Here is a 27,182-nt window from a genome sequence, read left to right on the forward strand (position 1 = left end):
CTTCACAAGCAAAGATAAAACAAACCCCAGCTCCCAGGCTGGGTAATCCTATGGGGCGGGAGAATGTGGGGCAGAGGAACCACCACATCCAAAGCCCTGCTGGGGTCGCACCAGTCAGAGAAGGGTGGCTAGAGCGAAAACAAGTACACCACCTTCAGTGCTGGCATATTTTCACTCATCAGAGCATATCATGGGAATGGTCCACACACATTTCTATCGTAAAACCACTGAAGTATAACCAAAGAAGGAACAGAGATCATTACCATTGCCACAAGAATGCTTCTAGGGTTCTCACCTGATTAAATAAATCCTATCTGATTAAGCACATCAATCACATTTTCATAAATATGCATTGATGGAATGGTTTTAATCTATTAATGTAACTAATTAATATTACAGCCTAATATTGTTCTTTTAGTAGCTATTGGGTTTAAGTACACGAAGTACTTCTTATACCTACTTTACTACTTCTCCCCCCTGCTTTTTTTCTTTCTCACCCTTTCTCAAAGGCTGAAGGTGAGTTACAAATACATCAAGGTTGTATTTTGTCCTCACCACAGCCTGAGACATAATGGGCGACTTTCCCGAAGGTATCCAGTGAACTTCACGGTGGAAAAGACATTTGTGGTAAACCTGGGTTTGCCACAGTGTGAGTGCTTCCAGACAGAGGGCTTTTAGCACTACCAGTCAAAAGATATGTGCATCTATTCTGTCTTTTCCTCCTTAATAGATTTCCTGTGGTAAGAAAAAAGACAGAAGAAGTGGTGGGACAACACAGTGATAATATCAACTTGACCACCCGTAAAATTCTGTAAACAAGGCAGGCCAATTGCACCATAAAAACCTTGTCTTGAAGCAACCCAACAGTATCTTGCATGAGTTGATACGCACTTCTGCTTGTGCAAGATGTCTGAATTCTGCTGATTCTTCCCGTCTGCTACAGTCATCTCAAGCCACATCTACAGCAGTCTGGAGAGTTCCCCAACCTTCAAGAACAGATTTTCATGGATTGCAGAGGGCTGCAATGGGGAGGAGACAATAGGAAAGCCGGGTTGTATGAGTGGAACTTTGCTCACTTCTCTAGAGCCAACCCATTTACTACGCCAGTGGAGCGTAGTGGCTAGAGTGTTGGAACGTGAGTTGGGAGATCCAGGTTCTAGTCTCCACTGTACTCAGCCATGGAAGCTCATTAGGTGACTTTGGGCCAGTCACAGGCTCTCGGTCCAACCTACCTCACAGGGCTGTTGTTGTGAGGATAAAATGGAGAGGAAGAGGATTATGTACGCCGCCTTGGGGGGGGGGAAAGCGGGATATAAATGTAACAAATAAAATAAAATCACACTGGCTCTCATGTCAGTGAGTACAGCTGAGCCCATGTTTTCAATCACAAAAGCCTGAAGAGAGATAAAGTTCTTATTTTCTATTGTTCCTGTTAAGTCAAATCTCTGCTTACTGTTTTTGTGGTCTTCATTTTGTTTCACATGTTCAAACATGTGGTGGAAGAAGCTCAAGTCACATGCACTTCTTTTTCTGCTTCCATTGTAGTGTAGAGAACAGGATTTATGGGATTTCCCTGCCGTGAGTTCTAGGATCCACTGGAGCATACAGATCTCACTTTAGGGGATCCACAAGACTCACTTCTCATCAATACACTGGAAGAAGAAACAACAGTATCACTTGAATTTCTTTTGTCACTGCTGTGTGAGTCTGAAGAGGCTCTAAGACCACAGGGTCAGCAAATACAACTTTTATTTCACTTACTAAACAACCTGAGAGAAAACCAGCTGCAGAGAATTGGCTGATTTCATTTAATTTATTACATTTCTATACTGTCCAATAGCCAAAGCTCTCTGAGCAGTATAAAAGCATCAAAAATATATTACTGTACATTATATAAAAACTTTTTAGATACAAACAGCACGCACACACACATACACCTATAGCTAAACAATGTTAACAATCAAGATTAAGAAATCCCAGGACTCAATTAAAATCCTTACCATATGCTGCCAAATGCCTAAGAGTAGAGGAAGGTCTTAAGCTGGCATTGAAAGGTAATAAAGTTGGCACCAGGTGGGGAGATTGTTCCATAATCAAAAGGCCACCACTGAGAATGTCCTTTCCCTTGTCGCCACCTTCATTCCTTGGAGATCTTAAGTGATGAGTGTAGTATATGATTAGGTTCATGCTGGATGAGGCACTCCATCAGGTACTGTGGTCCCAAGCCATGTACGACTTTATAAGTCAATACCAGCATCATGAATCAGGCTCAGAAACATACAGGCAACCAGTGCAGGTGGACAAGAATTGGTGTTATATTGGTCACCACATTTTGCACAAGCTGCAGCTTCTGAACTGTCTTCAAAGATAGGCCTGTATAAACTGCATTGCAGTAATCAAACGTGGAGGTTACCAGAGCACAGACGACTGAAGCCAGGTTATCCCTATCCAGATAGAGGTGTAGCTGGGCCACCACCTGAAGTTGGTAGAAGAGACTCCATACCACTGAGGTCATGCCACTGTGCCTCAAGTGACAAAGATGGCTCCAGGAGAACCTCGAAGCTATGAACCAAATTCTTCAGGGAGAGTCCATCCAGAACAGGTAGAGCATCCTCCATCCAGTCAGAAGAACCACCCACTAATAGCATCTCAAGCTTCAGTTTATTAGCCCTCATCCAGTCCACTGTCATATCCAGGTACCAATGTAGCACATCCACAGACTCACACGATGAAGATGAAAAGGAGGAATAGAGCTTCATGTCATCAGTATACTGATGAAAACACACTCCAAAACTCCACATAACACACTCAGTGGTTTCATGTAGGTGTTAAATAACATGGGGGACAAAACTAACTCCTGCAGAACCCCATACAGGGAATCCAAGTGGCTGACCACTGCAATACAGTATCTCCCACTCCCAACTCAGACAATCGTTCCAAAAGGATACCATAGTTCATTCTATCAAAAGCTGCTGCAAGATCAAGGAGAATCAACAAGGCCACGCTCCCAATCTTATTCCCAACATAGGTCATCATACAGGGCGACCAAGGCTGTTTCCGTGCTGAATCCTGGCCTGAACCCTAACTGAAATGGATCCAGATAACCAGTCTCATCCAAGAGCATCTGGGATCACGCCCTCTCACAAAGTGGTATTGATCACCTACATGGACTGGCCAGCTGTTCCCTTCCTGCCAGGTTTTATAAGTCAAGAGGGGCAATGTGTCAATATGGGAGCGACTGCATGAACCTGTCTTAAGCACCTTGTCAATGTCCTTGAGCTGTACCAATTGAAACTCATCCAAGAAAACTGAACAAGGCTGTGCTCTGGATATCTGGATACCTCAGCAGATTCACCTGCTGTAACACTGGAAGATGCATGAAATTTTATCTTGGAAGTGCCTAACAAGCATATTACAAGAGGCCTCAGACGAATCCATGACATACTTAGGGTCAGCATGTAATAAGTCATGGACAACCATGTGTGCCACTGGATGGCACATAGAGGATTCAATAGAGGTAGTGAGTTGTTTCTCGGCTGCATTCATAGCCCCTGAATATACTTGACCATAAGCACACACTACTGCTCAACTGAATCCACTAGCAGCTTTTCTCCATCTGCACTCAAACTGTCTCCTATTTTGCTTCATCACTCTGAGTTCTTGGATATACCATACCACGGAGCTGTAAAAGCTCTACTCTAGAGAGGGCACTCAGGAGCAATTGTGTCAACTCCCCAAGTCATTTTGGCATTCCATACATTGACCAGGGTTTTGCTAGGAGAGCCAGGCATATCAGCCAGAACCCTGCCGTCCTCCTCTGAAAGCCATTAGTTGCAGGGATGGACCATCTTAATAGGTATCCTACCCTTGCAGAGGGGAAATGCTTCTTTAAGTCTAAACCTGAAGAGGTGCTGATCATTTGACCATGGCAAAGGGACTGATTCAAAGCCCCCCACTTTCAAATCACCATTTGCATAGTCCAGCTGAAATTGTTTTAGAGAATTGTCATGTAACTTAGTATACTGTTCTTTCTCAGATTTTGGTCCAATAGCAAGAGTATGGACACCGGCTTTCAAGATACAACCAAGGTTGTGGGAAGCCTGTATCTGGAACTGAGTTATACATCAAGATGTATGGAAAGTGCAAGTCCCCCCAAATACTGGCAAACGATACATCTTGGAGTCCTCTTCCAAATATAAAAATGTATGGATTGTCAAAAGAAACTCATGGTTATTGTGGTTCACTGAGCCCCCTCAAATAGTATCCTCTCAAAAGGTAAAACTAGGGCAGCACATCAGGTCTGTTGGGATGGAAGAACTGGATATAATCTTTTGGGGATGAACTGCCTAATGTTTCTTCATGTCTGCGGATGGAGGATAATTCCCAAGTTGCTTTGGACATCATGTTAGACTCAGAAGTGCAAAATTGTAAAAGGACAGCAACTCTCAGCAACTCATTCCAGAGGAGTGTAATTTCTTTGTTTAGAAAGAAAGCAATGAAAGAGCCCCCTCAGCAAAGTGCCTCTTCTCCTGGAAAGCGTAAGAACCCTGAGGACCCAGAAGCAACTGAGTGATACAGCAGCCTCTAAGCACAATTAAATGTGCTAGCTAGAACTCCCATCCTATATCCCAACGCTACACCATGTCCTGATCAGCTTAGGTTGTACATGTGTGTAAGTATGAGTGGATAGTTAAATGTACAGTAACTATCATATTTCCCTTTCTGGTTGTGGGTGGCATTCCCATACCATCTGCTGTCTTGGCAATAAGGGTTTAAATTTGTAACTTTGGTGCATTCTTTTCAATTCTGCCCACAAAGGGTCCCAGGAACCTCAGCCTGATCAGCTGAGATTTCTGATTTGGTAAAAATCCTGTGACACCATCAGGTCCCCCCACTTGGCCCCCTTATCCTCTTTCCCAGGCAGATTACCAGATTTCAAAAAGGGATAAACCCCCACCACAAGAACTACAAAAGCCAACTGACCCAATGTTTGAGGGGGTCCTTGCCCTTGTGTCCCCCTGATGCAGCTCCCTCCAAAGGGGAGACCTTCTCATAATAGTCCACCACAGTTATATTGGGATATTATGGGCTACAGTTTAAAAGGAGTGATTTTGCTGAAATTCTGTAATCAGCTTTGGAAGATTTTTTTAAATTCTGAACAGAGTAAAGTTCTCACCACACCAAAAACAAAACAAAACAAAAAGTCTCTAACACATATTGTAATCTGACCCTATGTACATCCCTCCATTCCTAGCACCTGGGATGTTGGGAAACACAGTTTTCCCAATCAGTTTCACATCAGGCACCCTGGAAACTTGTCCCAAGACTTCTCACATCTGAGCTGTTGCTGAGAATATTGCTGCCACCAGGCCAGGTGGAGGAAGGGTTGGCAGAGCAGGTTACAGGGGCTTGCATTGGGGGATTTGGGAGGCATTGCAGAGTCCCCATGTCAATTGGGAGGATAAATAGTTTCACATTTATTCTGGTTGTGCTTTTTATATTGTATTGTGTATTTGTGCTTTTAACCTGTTGATTGTCTTACTATGATTTTAATTTTTGTGAACCGCCCAGAGAGCTTCGGCTGTTGGGCAGTATAGAAATGTAATAAATAAATAAATAAATAAATAGGTCTGCATTTTGGAATTCAGCTTGGAAGCAATGAACTATTTTTTTTTCATTGAAAAAGGAGTTTGGTTGCCCAAGCTCAATGTTGAATCATGCTGAGAATTTCTCCATCCCTAATTAAATGCTAAACTGGTTATCATAGTAGATAGGATGGATTAGAATTAATGGCATAGAAGCAGCACAGCAAACAGTGGGCAACACTGAAATTGACCTTTTCCCCTAATATTTTGCCAGCCACTGTTTGCTAGACTAGTAAGTGCCCTTTAATCCAGAAGTGACCCCATTTAACTGATGTAAGATAACCATAAGATGGTAAACAGCTGGGGACCTGCAAAACAAAATGTTTCATACACATCTAGCAGTAAAAATCTTAATGACTGCAGCATGAAATAAAAAATAAATTTCTACAAAATATGTGAAACAATAAAATTAGAATTTCATTGCACTGCTTCCTTCAGAAAAGTCCAGGATTCTCTAAATATATTTGGCATACAACCTATATCAAATCAAAGCATGGAAATATGCCAAAGTGTAACTAGAAATACTGGTATTTCACAAAAATTATATTATCCAGTACACAGAGATATAAACCACATTGCAAAAAGAAACAAAATGCCTTACAAATTGCCCTTTGAAAAGTAATCACACCAAAATTAACAAGTTAACAAAGGACCAAACACTGTAAAACATCTGTCAATCACTAAGCGTGGGGATGAAAGGCAAAATATAAAGAAATTTCATTTCATTTTGAAAACAAGGTGTCAATTATATATGGGGCATGTAATTGACCTTAACAGGACTTATTCCAGTGAGTGCTTTTTTCACTGAAACTTGGCGTCCATTTCAACTACCGTTTTCCCTCCAGACTTACCCATTAAATATTTAAAAATGTGTTTGAGAGCTACTGGTTAATAAACTGTACTACTTTGGACAAGTAATAATTTCATAGTAGTTGGGAATACCTAAGAATGGCTAGGGAAGATTAAAGAGTTATTTCTCTCATTTAAACAAAATAGGTCCTTATAGCCAACCAGCTTTTCAAATTCTATAACAGCTGCTATGGTGTACAATTTCAATTTCCTGTAATACTACCAAAACACACAGAAGCTCCTAAAAAGCTCAAAACGTGCATAATGAATCAGGTACATTGGGGGGAGTTTAATCAATATTTTGATGTTGGGACATGGAAAACAAAGTCATAAACTCCCTATCTACTGACAATTCTATAATCCTTGATGTTTTACACTTAAAGAGTAAGCTTTTTGTCATTTGTATACTTTTAAATGTACTTTTAGATTTATTCAGGGTCTATGAATATTCAAATTATCGGTCTTCTTTTCATATGCATTGAACATCTATGCACAAACATTCTGTACATTAGCCTATATATGTGTGTGTGGGTGTGTATCAGATGATGATCTATACACATTAAACGTCAATTGAAAAGGTTCCTAGCCATCAAACTATAATCTGAAGGAACAATTACTTAAAAGATTTTTCCCTTGTATAAATCTACTGAACTTGCATATTAGTATTTACTGAGTACTAAATGGATTTTTTCTTAAATTAATAGAGTAAGCTGCCTAAAAGGTCTAGCCTTGTTCTGCTTCCTTCTATCTGCTGCTTCGGTTTTAAAGAACATTTTCCTTTATTTCACTTTTCCACAACCCATAAAAAAACTCATTTCTAATTCATCCGCTCATTCAGCTTAACCTCTCTTCTCAGCAATTAAAGCACTCTGCGCATCCCTCATCTATCACACAGCCAGCTAAATAATGCATTGCGTCCTCCGCTCATCTTTTATCATCCCAAATGACAGGTATTAGCATATCTCCCCAGTCAATTACAGTGCAGCGGAATAATCACAGCATAATTGGGCGAAAGCCACTCTAATCACCAACCCTGCAAACTCGCAGAATAAAAACTGAGTGGCAGTTCAGACAGGCCTTGCTCTTGTCCATGACTCCAGCCAACAAGCTTGGCAGGTCTCCACTTCCTTTTGCCTTTAAAAACTTACTCTTTGAGGTAAACTTCTCAATAAAAACATAGCAGATACAAAAGAACATTCTGATGCCCAAATTCTGTTTGATATAAAGCTTGATACTTTGTAACTTCTTCAAGGCCTAGTGCAAAGACCATCACATTACACTGATGTTATACATAATTAGCAGTTATTTATCTAAACATAGAGCTAGTAGAAACTTTCAGTTTCATTTTAAGAGCTTTTTGGTTGATACTGATTGAAGGCGACTGGGGAACCTATCCCATACCATTCTTGTATTAGCTACTTGATAGCTGTCCATTATTTCAGTAGAGGAAAATCTACTTTCTTCTGCAGACAATCTCAGAAGTCCCACTGATATTAACTTTGAACTGTACATCATACACACACACCTAGCAACTGCTATTATCATCATCATCATCATCATCGACGTGCAGGATCAGACCGAAAATCATACCAAAATGACCTCCTCCACATAGAGTTCGACATAAAGTTTCCAGGGTCATAAATGACCCTGGAAACTTTCACATCCCTACTGCAGGTTTTAACCAAAGGCTCACAATGCTGTTCATAGTAGGCACACGTAAAAAAGATTATCTTTATTTCTTTTAAAAGTCCATTCAACTTACACAATTTTTAAAGATACCTTTTAGTTGTTTCCCAGTTTTTCTTTTAATTGTGTTGAAGTGCATTGATTTTAATTAACAACTATGAAATTTATTCCTAATGGTTAATATATTTCTTAGACTCTCTTTTGGTCACATTTTATGGCAAAGACAGAGCAGAACTACCCTCCTGCAGTAGGGGCTGATGGGAAGAGGGCCAGGTTGGAGCAGTAAAGGGGTGAATTGTCCCTTTTTTCCAAATGAGTATATACTTTATCATGTAATTTATAGCTGATCAATTCCAAAAACTATGCTACTCTGTAGTAATAAAAAGACAAAACGTTCTTTATAGAGCTTGGATTTGTCTAAGATAATTTAATTTTTGTAATACAAGAACCACTATTTATATACTTAAATGTAAATACTGGGAATGTTCTTGTAATCCCTTTGCCAGATTGCATTCACCATTTAAAATCCACTGCCTAAAAGGAGGAAACAACAACAATTAAAAAAACACCAGGAGGCCAAACACATATTCACACAACTTGCTCTCACTGTCAGCACAAGAGATAGGGAAGAAGAAAGGCATTCACTGGTTCTTAGTTTGTGCTCTGGGATTCCCCAAGGGTTACTGTAGCCTCTGAATTACCAAACACCTTCCTACAGGTGCCACAACACTGTTTCTTTGGTTCTCCCTATTGTGGTTATAATCAGATTATTTTGTACATGTTAATATTATTATATTATTCGGCATTTGGCTTAAACTGATTGAGGTTATAAGTTGCTCTGATGGAATATTTGGGTTGGGTTGTGGTGAATCATGTATTCTTGGGGAATACATTGAGTTTATTGTCCCTAAGATTCTTTTCTTGACATTCTGATTTCTAGGAAATGCAAATTAAATTATCTATTCTTAACTTTCTAAGCATTTTCATATATAGTATTTAAACATATTTTTGTGTGTACAGTGCCTAAGAAGGATATGTTGACCAGGCCCTGAGGCATTAAACACCACCACAAGTAGCAAAGGCCTAGTGCTCCACTGAGGTGGTGGACCTGAATCTGGACTGTCTATCAGATTACAGCAGGCATGGTGACGTGACTGATTTATATATATACATACTGCTTATTCTTTTACGTTGATTGTTAGCCACCTTGAGTGCAATTGGTGGAAAGATGGAATATAAATTGAAATTGTAAATGCTAAAATATTTGTATATGTATTTGTTGTTTATATTCTTTTCCATTAATTCCACCTTAACTATGTCTTTCCATGTCTATTTTCTGATGTCTGACTCTTAGAAACATGTGTACATGTTTAATAGTTTTATGCTCACAGTCCTGTGACATCTTAAAGAGATATTATCGTATTTCTTCAATTCCAATACGCCATCAATTGTAAGACGCACACCAATTTCAGTACCACCAACAGAAAAAAAAGCTTTGATTCTAAGAAATAATAAATGCACCTGCGATTCTAAGACACACCCCATTTTTAGAGATGTTTATATGGGGGGAAAAAGTGCGTCTTAGAATCGAAGAAATATGGTATATTGTACAATGGATATTTTGGCAGATTGTAGCAGCTACTCAATGGACCATTGTATAAATCTGAGTTTAGTAGTTAAACATCTATACTGACATAAGTGGGGGTGTCTGTCTGTCTTTGTCAGTGCCAAGACACCTGAAATTTGATTAAGGAGGCCCTTACGGTGTGCACCTTGGGGTTACTTTGTTTTTAAAACACATTAATTGTCCACATGGACAAACTTCTCTATCAGGGGTATAGGGGTGGACCATGGCAGGGGCTTTGCCTGGGGGGGTGGGCAGTGAGCATGGCTTCATCCAGATGGGGCAGGCACAATGTGTTCAATTCTGACAGCTGTGAAAGTTTGCTTAAAGGCTTCTCTTTATCAAACTAAGGGCTATTCCAATAGTGGTGCCATTTGCAGTTCCATCCCATCTGGCAAAATGTTTTGGGCCATTCCTAGTGGAAAGTTTCTGTACAGTTTTTTAGACACATCTGGTAGTTACTTTTCCACTTGTAAAATATCTCTTCTTCAATTGACTGAGCATGTATTGAGTGCAAAAGTTTATACACTCCAGGAAAAACAGCAGTAGTTTATTTCTCTACTTTTCCATTTCCAACCTGGGTTCAAGGGCACACTAATATGCCTCATGAGTACATGAGAAATCAATCAATTGATTTCCCTCCAGCAGAAGAGGCTGCCTTCAATGTCTCTGCTCAGGTTACAGCTCCAGTCTTGCCTCTTTCCCATAAGCCTTCACTACAAGAGGGTAATACTGCTCTGTGTCTGTCATAAAATGTGATCAGGTCCACAGAACCACTTCTGCTACAGAAACAATGAGTCATGCGGAAACATAGGAATTTATTTCCTCTGAGACTGTGTAATCCTGATGGTTGCACACTATGCAAGAAAAGCTCTGCGGGTAAAAGACTAGTATGTGCTTCTAATTTTAATTCAGAAAAAAGTATCTACAGTATTGTAAGGTATAAACCTCCCAAAGCAAAAAAGTATTAACTTACATGTTTCAAATATAATAGCAAAGATAAAAAGCCATATAGCCCCATCAAGAAATATCATGATTTAAAACACTGCCACCCAGCATATTTTACCACACAGTCTGTATTCTGTGCCTAGCTGCAAGAAACAAAAAAGGCATCCAATGTGTGACAATGGGCACTTGGGACAGTAAGAAACAGCTTCATTTCCTTTTCTTTGATAAAACAGCTGTAATATGCACACCTTCACAGTTGCCCGGACTCTTCCAGACAACACCCATTCTGAAATCTCCTCTTGAGGAAACCTCATTGATCAAAATTCTGTTAGTGTAAGGGGAAAGACTGTGCTGAGCAGAGCCATAGACTTCATTAAACATGCAGAACATAAACTGCTGACACAAAGCGACAGTGAATGTGCAGCACAGCAGAGGAGAAAAAAGAGCAAAGAAATAGTGGGGGAAGGAGAAAACTCTGCCAAGTAGACTCATATTATAGTCTGTTTTCAACTTCCCTATCTGATATATACTGCAGAACAATACTTGCTTTTTACAGCCAGGCACTGAAACAAATACAATCCTTTAAAAAAAAAGAGTAGTCACATGGGGCTCATACAAAAAGAGCACAGGGAACTCTAGTACTAAACCTGCACCAAAGTAGATTCTCCCTTCTAGTATTCAATGCCAATGAAGTGATCACCAAACATGAAGCATTATCTCCTGGGGCTCATCCTTAAAAGCCTCCCCACCCCTGCCAGCAATTTTTGAACTGGAAGTGTGAAGCCAGGGTTATATCCCCTCCTGCCCAAATAGATTTTCCTTACCTATTTTTCCTATGTATTGAATAATTGTTAGAGGCCCAAAATTAGTAACCTCTTGTCACTCTCCAAATGATTATTCAAAGAAAAGGCAGGCAGTTGTCAGAGGACTAGGCAGAAGGGATCTGGAAGTCAGGATCTGAGCTAGACCTGAAGGACCAAGCTGGGGAGCCAGAGCTGAAGAAGGCTCTGGAAGACCTTGTTGCTCAGGAAAGATCTCAGCCTTTTGTAGCTTCAGAAGGGCTCAATGCCCAGCCTGGGTGAGAGGGGCCAGTCCTGAGAAAACTTCACTGCTAGGAAGATATGCCATCCTGTAGTTCTGAGGCTCAGCTATACACAAAGCAGAAGGCTTCCAGTTCTAACACAGGCAATTGCTGAAACTAAGCAGCTCTACTACAGAGGTTCCTGTTCTGCCCTGGACACATGTATATGAGACAGAAACTGGCACCAGAGAAGAGAATTTGACAAATAAAAATGTACACAAAATGATGCATTTCAGAAAAATGATGACAAACTGGCAACACATTTGAATCTGTCCTCATAAAATTAAGTCCAGTCAATTTAATGTATTTTAAGCATAAACCTGGGGTATTTTGCTGGCTTGGAAGAGGATGGTCAAAGTGGCTTAGCTGTTTGTTCTGAGTTGCAGAATCCCAATCTGCTCATGTTCCAACTTGCACAAAACACTGGGGCTGGCTTCAGACACTACACAGAACATACTGAGAGAGCAAGAGGCGAGTACTCATTTACTTTTCCCATGTAGCTCCCAGCTTTAGAAGTTCCACGGGAAGTGCACCTCAGAGTTATTTTATTTTTGAAATACAATTAATTTTAATTTTAATGCATCCATGTGATTGAGACCGGCTGTAACATCCTCAGCCACTAGGGGCAGACTTCGCTAACCGGCACACAGCATTGCAATCCACACAGTTTGAAGCCAGGGAAGATGAATAGGCCAAGGGACGGTGTTGTGCGTGTGCCCCTGCATTACAGGAATAGAGTGGACGGAACCCTCCCTCAAGGAGCTATAGAAGTGCACCATGGCAAGGTGTGTGCCTAGTTGTGCCAATGAGCATGGCTTCACTCAGACAGGGTGCGTGTAATGTGTCCAACTCTGTCAACTGTGGAAGTTTGTTCGAAGGCTTCACTGTATCAAATTAAGGGCGATTCCTATCCCTGCAAAACCAAGTCCCTTCGCTAGTGATATTATGTAATACCTGTAGCCACTAACGGCCTAAACAGGAATTAATTTAAAGGCATAGGTACCAGATATGTGGTTTCCATTTTTACTCTAGAGGAGATGCCGGGTGGCTGATGCACATTAGGATCCTATTGCTGACCCTATTAAGGGCTGTACCCTTTCCACCCTGCTTTGGGCCTGATTCAAGTTCTTCACACACACATATACACACACCCAGCTGGCAGCAATTTCTATTGGAAAGAGTGATCCATATTTTACAATAGAAATTGCAGGTGTGGGAAGGCCCAAACTGGATCAGGCCCATGGTGTGAGGGGAAGGGTTAAGGCCCCACTATTTCCCTTGCTGGGACCTTAATTTCAATCAGGTGCTCTGCACCTAACTCTAAAAGGAAAAGGGGGAAAAGGCATTGCTGTTATCAATGTTTTAAAGGAATATCTGTTTTGACCCTGAAATTGCAGTCCTATACACATCTGTGAGTATGTTCCATTGAAAACAATTAGACTTACTTCAAAGTAGACACACACAGAATTACATTGTAAGTCTGTTCTGTGTATAATTTCTTCCAGAGCTTCAAAGCCCAGGCTCTGGTTTCCCAAGTACATAAGACGATAATTGAAAAAAAGGGGCTGACATCTGAAACAGGCTGTTCAGTTAATGAATTATTTGTCTGAAGAAAGCATCCTTGTGAAACAGGGGTGTTTTTCTTTTTCTTTTCGGGTATTTTCCACGAATGGAGTCGTACTAATGTGTAGAATAATGAATAATATTTTAACATGTTTGAAATGTCATTTCTCCTAAATTAAATTATGCTTTTGCATTCCTCAACACCACATGATGTTACAATTTGGATCCAAGAATGAAGTTTTGCAAAAATCCCAAACTTCAGAAACAAAACCAAAAGAAGTACTAAATAATAATAATAATAATAATAATAATAATAATAATAATCACATCAGATGTTTGCATACATCTTCAGAAACATGGAAAAATAAACTTGTATGTTAAGAAGCATGTATGAAGAAAAGTAATATTTGAAGTGTCCTTCAAATATTATATAATATTATTCTATATAATTCTATATAATATTATTTTAAAATATCTGTGCAATTTAGTAGATGCAGCAATTCTGTGAGAGGCCACCATAATGGGTTCTACAAGAACCCCTGCCCCCCAACAAATGTTTGAAGAGGGCAATCTCTGCTGGAGGAAATTAAAATGTGTGAGGTGAGTTTAAAGGGAGTGGTAAGATGGAACCAAAACATATTTTTAAACTTAATGTAGACCTATAGGGGAGCCAATTGCCTTTTTACATTTGCAGTTCAGCTTCCGAGCTTAAAATGCTTTTTAATTCAAAGATAGCAGCATAAAACTGCCTACAGTAGAAGCTTGAATTTAATAGGCACGAAGCTGAAGGTGTATAGCATTTCCCTCTGATCACAAGGAACAAGCACTTAGCTGTGAGAGAGATCCACAATGAATCACTGCAGGGTAGAATCAAACACATCACAGGAACATAGAAGCCTTTTTTATTATTACTGTAACAGCTAAAAAACACTTTACAACTTAAAGCCCTAGAAAAATGCATTTTCAACCAACCAGCCCCTTTGCACGTATCAAACTACCCATAGAATCATACATAATAGTGTATTCACACTCTATGAGTTGAGAGAGATCAACATTTCCTAAAGAAACTACTTTGAAGTGTTTATAAATAATGTTGAAATATCCTTCCAAGCTGAAACTGGGCATTACTGAGTCATAAAACTGAAATAAAGTATTTTAATAGAATTTTATCATTTTGGAGGTGGATTATATTAATACATTTACCCGACGTTTTTAACAATCCTTTTCTTGGTACAGCAAGTCCAATATCTGGCTTTAAAAGTAAAATGTATTTATGAGCCAAACTGTGCCATTTGTCATATTACTATTGCCTTCATCCCAATAAAAACCACATCATTCTTTTGAGAGTCATCATTATTTTAAATGTTTCATTAACCTACACATGAAACCAGAAAAGACATAAGTATATCTACAATTAATGAGATATCACGTTAACTATTGTAACATAGACCTGTTCAAATGCTACTCCCTACCCCAGAAAATATCCACATGAAAAAATGGGAGTGCATCTTAGGACCATACACATTAATTCCCCTCAAATCTTGTAGAAAGTAACTCTTCTGAACTGGAAGATTCTGGCCCATATGGTTAAATGCAGGGTTTCCACATAATGACAACTGATACTCAAACCGCTCCCATCGTCGTTATGTGAGAACCAGGTCACTGCATTAAGTATCATGGAATCTCCCTGGCACTGTGATTAAGATTATTTTAATTTTGGGGTTGAGGATCCTGGATTGAATTAAAAGTGTTATCTTGAGCCAATTTCCGTGTTTTAGAAGTAGCCATTCCCCATTTTAGTAAGAGCATAGTGCATAAATCCTCTGTGTGTGCACCACAGCTCTAGTTAAAGATCTGCTCAGAATCACATTAGTCATTACATCAGTGAGAAAAGGGATTAATATTTATTTTATTAATATTTATTTTATTTATTTATTTATTTATTTATTTAAAGCATTTCTTAGCCACCTTTCAGGGCATTAAAGATTTCTTAAACTGAAGTTACTCATGTGAACATGGCTGTAGGGAGTTCACTACTGGACACCTAGGTATAGCTTTTATACGACAGCCAAAACAACAACAACAACAACAAGGGGGGGGGGGAAAGAACACCTGCTATTTGAGAAATGTATCACCACTATATTTTCTTTTTGCATATTCTATACCTTTCAAGAAGGGAAAGTAAATCCAGTTTCTCAGCAATTCTAAAAACAACTCGATATGGGATGTTTGCTACAAATAGGAACTGCAGTCTGATCTAATTCAGCCAGGAAAATATGTTGTAGTTCACTTGTCTTTGAAAAAGGAAGTGAGAAATACCTATTATGTAAATATTGTTCCAGATGCCCAATCCCAAAGCAAGAGTACTCTTGCTCCATAAGCATTTATTACAGTGCACTCCAACTGTATACCCAATAGTACATAAAACATATACAATAAAATGTGTCATATGGAACTGTAAATGACTCACAGTATCATAGGTACATAAAACTGATAATATCTTAACAGACTAGTTAGAAATAGAAGCACTACTAGCACACAACCTTGTTTGGTAAAAGGAGAGCATAAAGCTATTATGCCACACAGTAAAAATGTTCCAGAGCAGAATGACACTAGCACAGCAGTGTCTGTGGGAATAAAGATGTATAAGATAGAACAAAGCCAATGATGATGGAAAATCTATATAAAATACCTTGGTGGCTTAATGCCTATTCACAGGAGTCAGATGTCCCCATCAAAGAAAGATGTCAAAAAGACAGTTTTGCACTGTTTACTCGAGTTTCATTTTTGATGCACCATTATAGTCCAGAACTTTTCAGTGGACTCCAAGTTAAAGGGGAGCTTCAGATGTGCTGGCTCTCTGTTATGTGTATTGTGCCCTAAAGATTGAATTGGCATTACTTTGGCTCAGGAATCCATTTTTGATCTGGAAGGCACAGCCTGAGAAGCTGCTAGGAACATAGTTAAGGCTCCGGTACTGCTGCGGAGGCACAGGAGCCTTAGGAAATACCCATTTCCTCCATAATTAGATTAAAGACATCTAATTATGCGGCCAGAAAAACATGATTGCCATGACACTACCCAGCCACCTAACCCATGAAGGTATCTTTGAATTGGCCAGTCAAAAGCCCTAACGTGGAAAATGGTCCATTCTTCAAGTGTGCTCACCTCCCAGATAGATCAGCAAGGTCAAGCATTGCCTGAGCACCCTTAATGACACCTTTAAAAAAATGACGCTATTCTGTATAGCCAGCAAGATGTAAAATTAATCAAGAGGCAAGGAACCTGAGCGTTTTTTCCAGTTGTTAGAACAAAAGTATTTTCTTTGTTTTAACTATCCTGGATACAACCTTTGCCCTTGAGCTCTTGTTGCCTTTGTTTTGAACCATATAACTACCTTAGAGTTCAAGCAGCCAATCTTCATTTTTTCTGCTTGGACATCCTCACACTGGTGTGTCTCAATTCTGAGAATCCTTTGAAGTCCAACTGGTTTTAATGATTTTCCTTGTGACTCCTTCCTAGCATAATTTCTGGGCCCCCGAGTCCCACCTACATTTCTGGGGCCCAAGTCCCCTGCTTTCCTGCCTCACTTGCCCCATATAGATATGTCTGCCTACATCCCATTTAGTCCAGAATCCAACCTGCCACCTCCATCTAACCATTTTGGTGCCTCATAGGTAATAGTGCCTTTGGCATGAGTTGTCAATTCAGTGTATGTAGATGGAACTGGGAGCATAGAGCACTGAGAAATTGCTACTAAAAAATCTTGAACTGAATGTACAATTTTTGAGTATTAATGGAAACTCTAAGGAGAAGTCCCATTAGCAAGGCTCTCCATGTTTCTATCTTCCATCACTGGTCTGAGATAAAAGTTATTTATATATTTAGGACAAATACCAGAGCTTCCTTGGTTGTTTAGCCTCCCAAACCCCTACTCTGCCATTTTCATAGTGCCACCCTCCTCACCTTATTCGGTAAACCCTAATTTCCCCAATCTTCACCTTTCTCTATATCTTTTCTAGTTAGGCCTATTAGAATTGGTATACTGTCTCACATGCTGGTGGGGGTTTGCAACTAAGCCATTTTCCATTTCTATAATTAATGTGCATATGTGCACGTTTTAAGAACATAAAACTTTAAAAATAGTCTATGTTTTTGGATTTGAATGAATACTTGAGCCAATTTCCCTGTTTTAGAAGTAGCCATTCCCCATTTTAGTAAGAGCATAGTGCATAAATCCTCTGTGTATGCACCAGAGCTGTAGTTAAAGGTCTGTTCAGAATCACATTAGTCATTACACATCTATGCAAGTTGTATGCCCCTGTGAATGAGGAGATGTGTCAACGCGAGTGAAGCCAAAATAAGCTCCAATTCGGGACAACTTTCTCTGATGTTACTTATAACTTTGTCGGGATATTGTTTCTGGCAAAAACGTCCTCACTGCGCTGCTGCCTGCAAGATAGTGTATTCTATCCAAGGGTAAGTGAGACCATTTGATCATTCCCACCATGTCCTGTAGTTGAAAGCTGCAGCACAAATTGTGGCTGCATTCAGGCCACAGCTAAAAATCAGCAATATCTGGGCAACACATGGGAAGAACCAAGTCAACAACAGAAGCCTCAACTCCCACAAATCTCTGAGATATGTCTAATTGAAACTTCTTGTATACAACTTGATTAGCCTAAGATCTCTAATTTACAGTTCAAATCACTTTGAACTGTGTAGAAAAGCTGCTCACACCCATTTTAATTCATTTTTTTTTAAAAAAAATCTGCAGCATTCAGCCACTCTAGTGAGAGTCCACAAGATCACCACTCAAGTAGATGAACTACTTAAATTTTTGCCTTTAATTCAACATGGATGAAAGGATTTACACCCTAACTTGAAAATTATGGAACATTAGAGAAATACACTGAAGTGAATTCTTTATTGTTCTTCTTGGGGAGCATTGTATCATAATCAAATTTACTGTTGGATAGGGTGACCATATGAAAAGGAGGAAAGGGCTCCTGTATCTTTAACAGTTGCATAGAAAAGGGAATTTCATCAGGTGTCATTTGTATATATGGAGAGCCTGGTGAAATTCCCTCTTCATCACAACAGTTAAAGTGCATGAGCTATACTAGAGTGACCAGATTTAAAAGAGGGCAGGACACCTGCAGCTTTAACTGTTGTGATGAAGAGGAAATTTCACCAGGTTTTCCATATACACAAATGACACCTGCTGAAATTCCCTTTTCAGTACAACTGTTAAAGATAGAGGAGCCCTGTCCTGCTTTTCATATGGTTACCCTACTGAGACAGTAAATGGGCATATGTGTTACGCCTATTAAAAATATAGGGAAACTATATCTCAAAATGTATATTTTCAAGTCTTGTCTGAGTACTTCAGATAAAACTACTGATTAATAATCAGAAATCTGTTTTCACACCTGTGTAATATTCTTGAAGTCAGCAAAGGTTACATGCAAGGTTACTGCAAAGGCATAATTTAGGAGAGGGTATACATTAAATACACTCATCAACAAATCAACGAAGGCAATACTTAAAACACTCAATCTGATAAAGGTTAATTGGCTTTAATAAAAGTTCTCTATCCTTTCAAGATGTAAATGGTTTTAGTAGCCAGCAGAGGGCAGAAGCAGAGGCTGCTTTGAATACTCCTCTAAGAAAGCTAAGCTAACAGAGTATATTTAAAAATACAATATATAATAGCTGGTTTTTTTAACTCCAACTTGCCTTTCACAAACCTTTGTGAAATATATGATAGATTGTTGATAAATATCTTTTATCCCACTGAGCATCTGCAAGTTTATTACACAGAAGATTATTTGGCAACAGCTGATTTTCATCTCTACTTCTCTCAGGCCTTATCCATTCCATACGGACACAGATATGGGGAGGGGCTGTAATTCAATGGTAGAGCACATGCTTTAATGCAGTAAGTCCCAAATTCAATCCTGGGCATTTCTAAGCAGGGCTGAAAAGACCCTGTCTGAAACCCTGCCAGTCAGTGTAGACAATACTAAGGTATACAGACAGATTCTTATGTTTCCACTGTTAATTCGGTGCTCCAAACTGAGTTTGAATTTGCACCTTTTCAAACAAATGAGTCAGAGCATAAAGACAGTATATGTAGCATTGAGCTGGTTTCCAATCTCATTGCATGGTGGTTTCCAGAAAGTAAACCTGCTTGTTTGACTAGTCCAGACTTAGGTTAATGATAGTGAGGTAATAACTGAAGCTCTGGTAGATGTTCTTAAGAGCCTCCTTCTTATGGATCTAGATTATGAATATGTAATTTGACTTAGAGGAGAGGCAGTTGGGGGGTAGGTGGTGAGGTAGTGTTGTGCCAAGTCAGACATAACTATGTTGTAATACTGTGGAGCCATGCAAATACCCATTTAAAGTACAAGCTGTTCCCAAATCTGAAACAGACATGGGTAGGGACAATTTTTCAAAGCTTAGCACCCAGGTGTGCCACAGCACCATCAAGGACATTTTTGGGGACTTAAAGTTCATCTTTTTGTGGGATGCTGGTGTACCAAGCTTCCATCTATGGCTGCCAGATGGTGTTTCCTGGCAGTTCATCAGTGGACTGTTTCATTAGAAAGTCAGTCTTGGAAAATAATTAGGAGTGTTGGTAGTATAGGGGTATGGATACAGTACACATAAGACAGTTCCGCTGCTTGCAATTCAATTCCCAAGACAGTGGGGGGGCCAGGACTACTTGGTTGTGGATTCTGGATAGCAGAAAGAAGAGACCAGTTAAAACTCCTGGGATGCCTGTATAGATTTGCTCCTGCAGTTCTATAGGACATTTCTTCAGTAGGTCATATGGTCCTTCTGGTATTATATTCTGAATAGGTGAGATTATAAGGGAAAGGATGCTGCTGGTTCACCATCTCAGCTTGAGTATGACAACTGAAGTAGTGTATTTAAAAAGTCCAGCCATCAAGAGACGTCCATGCACAGTTTTTCTTTCTGAAGCCCAAAAAGAAGATAGTTGTTGTGTTGGTGCACCAGTGGTATGGTGCAAGCATTCCTTAGATGGTGAAAATAAGCCTCCAGATCACCGCAAAATTATATTATATATGTAGTAGTAGTGGAGTAGAAAGACTCCCTGAGAGTGAACAGACTCTTCTGGTTGGCTCACTTATGTGGGTGTATATAATAACAATATGACTGGGTAAATTAAGGGTATCAGTATTGTAGCTGTTTTGATAGCTTGGCATCCTTTTTCTAAGGGGAGAAAAGTGTGTGGTGTGGGTAGTTTGCCTTGATTTTGAAAAGATCAGCCAAGTGCAAGTTGTATGGAAGGCTGGCTCTTTATGCGAAACTCCAGAGGTTGTTTTCAATTATTTTGCATTTATAGGTTCTTCGAGAGCATATAACACAATTTCTTACTTACAATACTCTGTGTAGTACATACAAGGTAGTGGATTTTTCACTGTCAGTATATCTGGCATGAAGTTGTTGTTCTCAACCTTTTCTAAAACATGCAATAGATCACCTTCTAAATAGTTTGAATCATTAAGTGTCAGGGATGCTACGCCCTCCCACTGAGTAGTGAGGCAGCAAGGACTGGCTGTGCAATCCACAAACTCTTTATTCAGCTAATAGCACCTCTTCACCTCTGAAACAACTATAAAAGCTGAGAGCTGTCTTCTAATTTGCAAATTAAATCTTTTGGTAAGAGAGCTACTGAAAGCAAGTCAGTTGCCTTTCAACTCCAGAGGGGTTTTCCTGCCATGCTTGACTGGCTTTTGCTGAGCTCCTGCCTTCAGAGAGGATCCTCCTGACCCAACTTCTGATGGACAATCAATCTGGTGTGATGTCTCCAACCTCCTCCTTTCAACTCCGCCTGTTTAACTCAAGCTTTGGGCAATGGTGTCATCTGTCATTGGTCCCTCCCCCTCCCCTCTGACAGAGCCTGGATTCCCATAGGGAGAAGGGAAAATGGTCTCTGAGCTTGACTCTCATCCCCAATAAACCCTTGGGAAGGTTCTTCGCTGACTCCTGGGGAGTCCTGGGGAATCTCCTCCCTCACACTCTGTCTCTTGCTAGGCTTCATCTAGCTCTGTCTCCAAATCTCAATCAAGAGTCCAAAACTAAACCAAACAGAAGGCCTGGGGTCAATCCTGAACAAAAATGATTACAACTATTCACAATCCACAGCCCAGTAATGTCAGTGGAGGATTTGTACAAATGTCATATCTCTGATTTCACTTTCATTTAGAAACTACAGTAAACATTTCTAAGATTTTTAAAGACATCCTGGGAACATTAGGAACTCAGGCAACTAGAAATTGGTTTCCAATGAGCTCCAATGGATTGAATACAAGAGTGGTATATCATGCGGATGGAGGAGTAGCCATAAGAAAAGAAAAAATATGAAGGATTGCTTTGCTACTTGATTTCTTTTTTCGGAACGTTTAAAAAACGCAGAATTGAACTATTAAGGTCTGTCAACATTAAAGTTATTGCATGTGATGATACTATCTTGTTCTTTCTTACCTTTGGTTCCTTTTTTCAATGAAATGTGTATTGATGTTATAATTAAACGTGTGCTGTTGATAATTAAAGTAATACAGACATCTGTAATAAAAATATTTTTAAAGCCCTCTCACATGCCAATTAATTCTAAGGCACCAATTCAACATTTGCATGTTACACTGCACCGATAGAGCTCCACATGAGCACTTTTTTTACTATTTCAAGCAGACTTCAGGGTACATTATACCCACATGGAGGTGCAGTGTATGCAAGAGCTTCTTCATTAACTTCAATATTGGGTTAACTCCATGCACACAACGGGGAAGCACTCTTGACAATGTCATCAACACAGAAAACAATGAAGAACCCTGTGCACATATGGGAGCTTCATGTGGGCATCACAGCTCACTGCACAATAAGAAGTCCTTGGATTAGATTAAAAATATAGAAATGCATAAAACATTTGCTCTGATTAAGTGAGATCATGTTGGGGCATTATGCTTAGTCTGTTTACAGCATGCTTTATACATCAGCCAATCTTCAAATATAAAAATAGTCTGGAGCTATGGTGTCTATTCTAAGAAATACTATTAAGCTGTATCTCCTGAAAATTATTATTATTATTAACATAGTGCCATATATGTACATACTGCTTTACAAAAGAACAAGAGAACATGTCCTTCTCTATGAGTATTACAATCTAGAAATCTAGAAAAAAGATAAAAGGGAGAAAACAGAGCAAGTAGAAAGAAATTAAAGTGGGTAAACAAGGGAAGGATATATTATTACTGGAGTTATATGGATTTAGGCTTAGCTGCAGTAGGGTCTAGGCCCTATAGGGATTAGGGGGGTTGTGCCAAAGTCTTTACAGAAAAGGTGGGATTTGAGAAATGGTAACATATGATTATTCTAACACTAAATTAATTTCTGTTTTAATGTTGTGATAAAGGCTTCTCTCAGAGTTGATCTGCCTAGTACGTTTTACATGAAACACATAAAAAAGCACTTCCAAGGAGGAAGCCATCTTAAAAACTGCCATTTTACTCATGATTAGAATACTGCACATGTTAAATACTTAACAATAATACTGGAGCATATCTGTCATAAATTATTTTAAGTCAGTGTTTTAGGTATCATCACAAGAAAATGTAGGTAACAATGTTCACTTACTATGCTATGCACCATGTATTCATATCACTCCATTGCTCACACTTCTTCATAATAAGGGGACAGGGTTACCAATTAAGAACTATAGGAAACTAGGAGACCACTGATTAAAATATCTTAGGACTAGTTCTAATTCTTGACTACAAAGAATACATCTGCACAAGCAATTTATCATCAGTTCATATTGAATTGTAGGATATTCTGGGTGGAACAAGTTATTGCTCCAAAGGCTGCTTCATTGGCTCTCCAAACAAGATGAACAAGTTGGAAATTCAGGTAAAAGTCATCATGTAAACTGATTAATACCTTCCATCTGAATGTGTCTACACCTGCTGGTTGTGACCATTTGTATAAACTTTAAAAAATATATAATTTAGAAACTACATTTAGCTCCTTTTCATAATCAACACTGGAAATTTAGTAACTGAAATCATTTTTCCTTTCCACACATGGGCTGCATTTGGACAATCATATCTCAGCTTATTATTTACTAGCCTTTTGCCTGTTCAGCCCCTTTATTCCTCCTTTATTTATTTAATTTATATCCCACCTTTTTTCCTACAAGGAACCCAAGGCGGCGTACATAATCCTCCTCCTCTCCATTTTATCCTCACAACAAGAACCCTGTGAGGTGGGTTGGGCTGAGAGTCTGTGACTGGCCCAAAGTCATCCAGTGGGTCTCCATGGCCGAGTGGGGACTAGAACTCGGATCTCCCAACTCCCAGTCCAACACCTTAGCCACTACACCACACTGGCTCCTTTTGATCTCTATTCCTCCTTTTGATCTCTGTAGCCCCATTTTTCTGTTTGCTAGAACAGAGGCCAGAAGGAATCTGACACAAACTGGGGGTGGGGGGAGACTCTTTTTGAGGGCAGCCAATCAGAAAGAAGGATGAACTATAGGAAACTAGGAGACCACTGATTAAAATACCTTAGGACTAGTTCTAATTCTTGACTGCAAAGAATACATCTGCACAGGTCAGCTTTTGGCAGTTGAGGGAGTTGGAAAGAAGGAAGTGTTGTTGAGGGGTTTGATAGTTAGGCAGCTTGCCTGGGCCTAGTAACCTGATCCTGTGGACAGAGAAGCTAAATAGGACAGAGGAGAGTATACAATCAAAAGAAGCTGACAGAAGAGAGCAAAGAAAAAAGATCAATAGGAGAGATGCCAGTGTTTTCCTCTGCATTAGGACTTGATTCCACCTTGGTTTAATTCAAGAGCTCCAACAATTAGCCAAGTAATAGAAGAGGGAGGAGGAAATCCACCAGGATGTATAGCTGGTTATACATCTTAATGTTACATTGAGTTCAAGAGAAGAAGGGGTTCCATCTCTAATAATCAGTTTTTTTGTTACATCCAAATTGGGAAATTATGGTTACCAGCTTTGGAACAATGAATCTGAGACTTCCTGGTGTAATCACTGCTACCACAAAGGGGCTCCATGCATGGGCCAAACACTTCTGCATATCGCATCTTATTAAGCCGAGATACGACTATCTGAACCAGGCAATACATTTATACCCATTCATTATAGGCACAGACATGTTGCTCTTAAAAGTGATGTTCAACAATGATAGTCTGTCTATATGTATCTTTCCTTTTTAGGGAGCAGAAGGAAAAACGATCAATGATGCATTTAATTTTAAGGATTTTTTTTAAAAAAAATTGGATGAAAGATGAATTATATAAATGTGGACCTACTAAATCTAATGTATCTACAGTGTTGTTGTTTTTTTGCTGTGCAATATGTGGTGTGAAAGGCTCAACGCCAGTTCTGGCTGCTTAAGACAGTGGAAGCTAGGAGAATAGATTAAGGTAAGAACAAGTCTGAATAGTCCAGAGAGACTTTTTAAAATCTCAGCCCTAGCATGGGAAGATAGATGTACTGACAGCACCAGGAGGAGTTTAATAACTGGGCAATTGCTTGGCATTGTTGAGAGCTCTGCCAGCAATCTAGAAGATACAGAAAGTCTAGAGCATCATTCTGGGAGCTCAGTTGTAACTTGTGGTTGTGGAAGGTGGAGTGCCACTGAGGGCATAGATAGATGGGGTGATATCCCTGGATCATCCCTGTGCGTCCACGTGACGCACAGGGGATCCCGGGAGCAGGGAGGGATGATCCCTCCCTTTCCCCGGGATATCACCCTACCCTTTTTTCATGTTTTTTCTGTGGTCTCGGGATCATCCCAAGACCACGGAAAGTGTGGCCCACTATCGCAGTTTGTCCTGGCTCCTCGCAAGTAACCATGAGGAGCCTTGAGCTGTGCATGTGGTACAGAGCTCTGTGCCCATTGGGGGTGGGGGAGTGGGGAAATTATTATCATTTTTAAAAAAAACTTACCTTTTTGAAGATCAGCACTTGTGCATTCCGTCTCATTTAAAAGAAAAAAAACAAAATGGCAGCTGCGATGTTACGCGCCGCATGTAGACGAGGGTGACGATCTCGCAATCATAAAATTCTGAGATTGTCTCCCTCTGACCCCATCGTCTAGCTGAGGCCTGAGTCATGCAATTTCCAAGAACCCAGATATTTTGGGGATTTTGCAGTGTTTGGCTTTCTGTGCTAGTACTAAGGAAGAGATGTATCAGTAAGGAACATAGAAAGCTGCCTTAAACTGGGTCAGACCATTGGTCCATCTAGCCCAGTATTGCCAACACTGACTGGCAGCAGCTCTCCAGGATTTCAGGCAGGAATTTTTCCAGCCTTACCTGGAGATCCTGAGGATTGAACCAGGGACTTTCTGCATACCAAGCATGTGCTCGAACAGTGGGCTACAGTCCTAAACCCACTAAACTACAGCAGCTGCAACTGATGTATGGACTGCAATGGGTTCAGATGTGGTGGTGTTGGAATGTCATGATTTCATGAATTTTGAGGAAGCAAGTAGCATATGCAAACAACATTATATAGGATTGAAAAAAGTGCAGAGCTTCTGCTATAAAGTCATTTAAAAATCTCTAGACAGGGTTTCAATACAAAGGGATGGATGCCTTCAGAATTCTTAAATCAAAACAGTAGAAAAACAAAAGCCATTGGTACTTGTATAATTAAAGAAGCATCCAACTGCAATCTGTGCAAAATTAATCCTAAAGCGAATTTATGTGTGACATGGGCCATGGGTAAAGTGCTTATCCATGCAAGCAATCCAAACGTGCTCCTTCCCTTTTAAAAGCACTTACCACATGGACTGGCTCATTCACATGAAGTCTTAGCCTGCCAGCATGTGCCCTCCTGGGTCACTGAATAGCTAATGCTATACATGAATGGGTTGATGCATGTGCTAAGTGCATTTAAATCTGATGGGATGGAAGTGAAACATTTACATGTTAAACATTTTAACCATGGCCTGTGTCACGTATAAATTGGGACTAATACCATTGCCATCTTGCAACTTTAACCATAAAACAATAGCATAGCTTTTTTCAGAATGGGTCAGGCAATGAAAGCTATTGGCTACAATAATCTTCAGTAATACTTCTGTTTACTCAGCTAGCATGAAGGATTATGGAGATGAGTTCACAAGAGCTGACCCTCCAGGTTTATTAAATATTCAGTGAATGTTCTGTATGCATGCTGCGTATTAAATAAAAACTAGAAAATGCTACAGAATACCATATGTTAAATACTTCAAATAACACTAGAGCAGCTCTATTTATTTTTAATAATTTATTTTAAATCAGTTTATCAGGTATCGCAACACAATAACAGAACAATAGTAAATCATGCTGTCATAAATATTTAGTACCTTTTAAAGTGTTAATTTGGATTCCCCACCCCCCACCCCCAGTTACCAGAGTAAATTTTGTGCCTGGTTTTCCTTTAGGAATTTTGAGGTTTGTTCTTTTCTTACTGGTTGTTCTACCTTGGTGATTATACCACAACTATGCTTTTCAGAAATATCATACCATATGGATATTCAACAGCAGGAAACTCATGGTTTAGCCTCATGTTCTCAGATTCCTACACCTCTCCTATTAGCCATTCTCTCTACTCATTAGCTTGCTGTATAGCCTACACACAATCTGGTTTCTTAGGATCATCTGCTACTCCATACGCCTAAGAATGAGATCAATACCATAATGTTCATTAGCCATACTTTCACAAATAGATTAAGTCAACATTTG

The 27,182-nt window shown here is 39.6% G+C and overlaps 1 protein-coding gene across 5 annotated transcripts in view; it reads right to left on the bottom strand.

Moving 5' to 3' along the window:
• Positions 1–27,182, bottom strand: part of ARID1B (AT-rich interaction domain 1B) — a 433,853-nt gene that overhangs the window by 181,280 nt on the left and 225,391 nt on the right. The gene's annotated exons all lie outside the window — the stretch shown is intronic.

Source organism: Elgaria multicarinata, chromosome 4, assembly GCF_023053635.1.
Source record: "Elgaria multicarinata webbii isolate HBS135686 ecotype San Diego chromosome 4, rElgMul1.1.pri, whole genome shotgun sequence".
Taxonomy (NCBI): Eukaryota; Metazoa; Chordata; class Lepidosauria; order Squamata; family Anguidae; genus Elgaria; species Elgaria multicarinata.